The following is a 4,295-nucleotide window of genomic DNA, read 5'->3' as shown; positions in this document are numbered from 1 at the left end:
GAAAAAACAAAGAAAAACAAAACAAACCAAAAATCAGATTGACTGACGCAGTGGTCAGCAGGTGAAATGAAGATATAATATCTGTTCCTGCACCTCATCTGTTATCACTCAGTCCCATCTGCAAGCAATGTGCTGATTGATCCACCATCAGCCCAGCATTTTCCGTCCCTCCACCAGATGCCATCAAAGCATGAAAATCCCACATACAGTCAGAACATGGGCATCAGGTAGAAAACTGATTCAAATCTACTTTTGGGACAAGCAGATTTCATTTTGTCTACTATTCCATAGTGCAGTATTGTCACAAAATAGGTTTTGTGATGAAACACTTGTTTTTTCTTCTATCTAGTTGAACTGCCAAAATAATGTCGGAAAGAATATGAAAAATAAACAAGCCTTTTTTGGAAGAGGCACAGCATCTGAAACTGGAATTAAGGCTAAATAAATAGTGCTGGTTTGTGGTTCAGACTGTTATGCATTAATGATTTTGTTAACCAACAGCCTCGCTGTTTGTCCTGTATGCCTGTTTATGAAGATGCATCTCTATTTCTTCCCTGAAGACCATCATTCCCAGGTGGGAGTGAGAAGCCTCGTTCATGGCTTTGGACTGGATACACATGCAGTACTGCGCAGGGGTTAGCTCATCTGCACAGTGTTTTTCATGGCAGAGGTGGAAAAGACCAGGAACTGGAGTCCTAATCACAATAAGGTCACCATGTAAGTATTTTTGATAAAGATGAACATCTTCTCCACCCCAACCTTTTACTTCCATGTCAAATCCACCAATGGTTAGAAAATCTGACCGATATTGACAAGTCATTCCAAAGCAAAAATCTTGCCAAAAACCAGAATCCTTTTTGTGAACCAGCTGCTGCTCCACAGGTGGCCGTGCATCCTGGTTGGCATAAATGATGGCAGTCTTTACACCCACATTGAGTCCTCATCCACGATTAAATTCTTCATTCAATGAAACCAAGGTGTAATTGTGAAAATTAGACTCACTATGAGGAAAGCACATACAACAAATGCTAAGTCCCACTTAAAGTTAACAATGCTTTTTCTTCAACAGAACTTACAAAATGTTTTATACTTCAAATATTTTATTATGTTGGTTTTATATTCACACAAGGGAAAGGAAATCATCAACTTCCCATCATCAGAGACAGATATTCACTAAATGCCCACAATTGAGGAAATACATTGGTGGTATGAGACTTCTAGTTACCAACTGGCCACTGACCCTTGAAATCCTAAAAACCTATCAGGGAGATAGGAAATACACACATGGAAAAATAGCCATAATATTTGATGATGATAATGATGATGATAATAATAATAATAATAATAACAACAACAACAATAATAAATTCTACATGAATGATAAACATGAAGAGAGCTTTTAGGGCATCTTTAAGGTCTCTGCATAAATGCCCCCTTGTCAGGGTGATACTTCCAGATACCATTTCAGAAGTAGTCCAATCTCCCACTCTTTAATTTCCATCCTCATCCCTGTCTGTTTTCCTTAGTATCACCAGATATATTTGTTTGTCTCCCTGACTCCATGAGAGCAGGGATTTTGTTTTGTTCATTACTGTGCACACAGAGCCCTCACAGAGTAGGAGTTCAATGTGTATTTGCTGAATGAATGAATGAACAACAGTTCTGGGAAGAGATTGCTTATGTCTGGAGTAGTTAGAGAAGATATGAGAAGCAGGACTTGAGTTATGCCTGGGTTAAAATCCTGAAGGCAGTGGTGAGTCATTCCAAATCATTGTTCTCAAAAGCGAAAGAGGTAAGAAAGTAGAAAGCATTCAGAGGTCAGACAAATCAGATGAGAACAAAGGGTCTCTAAAATGGGAACAACGAGAGGAGGCTCAGATTGAGGTGCACCTACCATGCAAGGTTAAAGAACTTGGTCAGTACCCAAAAGGCAAGGGGGGAGTCAGTTGGGTTTTGTGCTAGGACAGTGGTTCTCACCCTGAGGCCCTCAAACCCACTGCATCAGCACCCCCTGGCATATTGTTAGATGCAAACTCTCAGGTTCCATCTCACATACTGACTCAGAGGCCAAGGGTGGAACTGAGCCTCTGTGTTTCAGTAAGCCCTCCAGATGCCTCTGACGCTACAGCTAGAGAACCACTGCACGAGGATACAGTTGAGTCAAAAGCAGGAACATGTGAGGAAGATCACTCCTACAACAGTAGAGCATGAGTAAGGGAGAAACGGAAGTAAAGGCTCAAATAACACATGGAGTGGACTCTAAGCACTCTAGGTGCCCATGACTCTCCTCCTCATTTTATGGCATATAAATCTCTCCCTTCTTTTGTGGAAACTGTCCATTACCACCCTGCATGTCCAGTACCAAATAGAAGCACTGATCACAGAATACCCTTCATTCTACCCAGCCCAACCACATGATTTCCTAGGACTGGGCACCAGGCTCAAGTGGGCTCAATCACAAAACCCCTGCCCCACCTGGCCAAAGTGATTGGCTCAAGAGTGGGCAAAATGTCCTTCCCTGGGATTTCCTCAACTGGAGCTGGGAGAAAGCTCTTTCCTCTCCTATGGCAAAGCTGAGAAGATGTGAGCCCAGAGCCGCCAACAGTCACATCCCTCACCATGTGGAAGAAGCCAATCTTGTGACAGATTCTAGGATAGACTTGACTTTAGATAGACCTTCTTTACCAAAATATACCACTGTGAGATGAAGTCTCTTGTCCTGATGAATACAAACATCCCTGAAGTTCTGTGTAAACTGTACAAATGCTTCAGTTCTTTCAGCAAATGGCACAATGATATTAATAATTGATCTAGTAATATCAATCATCTCACTCTTCACTTTCATGAGAGGTCCAAAAGGGAGGAAGAGGGTCACATATCTATATTCCATAAGGTCTGATTTCTTAAAAAAGAGTTCATACTGTGTTCCCTTATCTCTCTCAGTGCGATAATAACCTTCTAGGAAGTCATTTTCATTAAATATAAGTTTCTCTCCAAGGGGACCCTCCTCATCTTCCTGTTCATCATCTTCATCAGGATTATTAATGACCTCCAAGCCAGCTTCAATAACTTCTACCAATTCATCTCGTTTGTCTTTTCTAACAGGCTTTTCTTCAGGATGACGAGTGACACCCATTTCCAACTGAAATACTTTCATTAAAGTGAAACTTTCAAAAGGAATAACCCCATACTTACTGGGTAGTTTGGCTCCTGTGCTAACTTCAGTTTTGTCAATCTGGGAATGAAGAAATTCTACAAGATCACTAGATGCTTGCTCTTTGTCGCCTTGATAGCCTATGCCATTAGACCCTATATTCTTTCTCTCTTGTAATGATTTCATCTTCTCACTCATTTCTTGTAATTCTTGTTTTAGTTGGGCAATTTGGCGTTTCAGACTGGTTGCCCTGGTTTAATAATGTTCTTCTTGTTCCTGTAGGAGGGCTTGATAATACTCTTTACCATAATTTTCTCTGACAACACCAGGAAGAGATGCGTTTCCATCACTTTGAGGGGCACATTCCAGAAGGTATATAAATAATACCAAGCTTCAGAGCAAGTGAGTCCCAACAATAACTAGTGGATCTGGGTGTGAAGGATTGATCCTCTTCTAGACATTCTTATTAATGTGTATTTGCCTAACAAGATAAGCTGCTTTTTTCATACCTTTAGCAAAAAGTTATTAAAAATTAAAAACAAAATCAGGATTTCCATAAAAGGTACCAAAATGAATTCTGTTGTAGCTTAAAAAAATTCTTTTCTCAGTAGTCATGACTACTTGCAGAAATGAGAAATTAAGAATGCTTCCTGTTTTGTTACCATGAAATCCAGAATAAAACAATCTGAACTATAAAATCCATTATATGGGTGATGAATATTCGCGATGACCCTCTGGGTGCACCGCGGCGAGCACCAAGCCACCGCCTCTGGGGCAGTGGGCACATACCGGCGGCGCCGCCTCAGCAGCCCACCTGCCAGGCGCGCCGAGGACCCATAGTTTTTTAAAAAGAAATGAATGAAAAGAAAAAAGAAAAGAGCAAAGAAAAAGAATGAAACCCAAACTTGGTTCTTTGGAAAGATTAACAAAATTCATCAAGCTTTAGTGAAGCTAAGAAAAAAAGTGAAACTACTAAATAAGGAATAAAAGAAGAGACATTATTGACCTGCAGACATAAAAAGAGTTAAAGGAAAAAACTATCAACAAATTAGCCTAGGCAAAATGAACAAGAATCTCAGAGACACAAACTACCAAAACTGACTCAAGAAGAAATAGAAGTCTGGAACAGATCTATAAAAGG

General features: G+C 40.3%; 1 pseudogene across 1 annotated transcript; it reads right to left on the bottom strand.

The window, feature by feature from the left end:
* Positions 1-352: 352 nt before the first annotated feature.
* On the bottom strand, positions 353-3,883 carry LOC306647031 (chondroitin sulfate N-acetylgalactosaminyltransferase 2-like; annotated as a pseudogene). Its single transcript has 2 exons — positions 2,619-3,883; positions 353-1,001 (listed from the first exon to the last, which is right to left on the bottom strand). The product of its transcript is annotated as a chondroitin sulfate N-acetylgalactosaminyltransferase 2-like (transcript).
* Between the last annotated feature and the right edge of the window lie 412 nt (positions 3,884-4,295).

This window comes from Sciurus vulgaris, assembly GCF_902686455.1.
Source record: "Sciurus vulgaris genome assembly, chromosome: 16".
Taxonomy (NCBI): Eukaryota; Metazoa; Chordata; class Mammalia; order Rodentia; family Sciuridae; genus Sciurus; species Sciurus vulgaris.
Note: the sequence above shows the minus strand (reverse complement) of the source record. Positions and strands in the feature narration are given on the sequence as shown.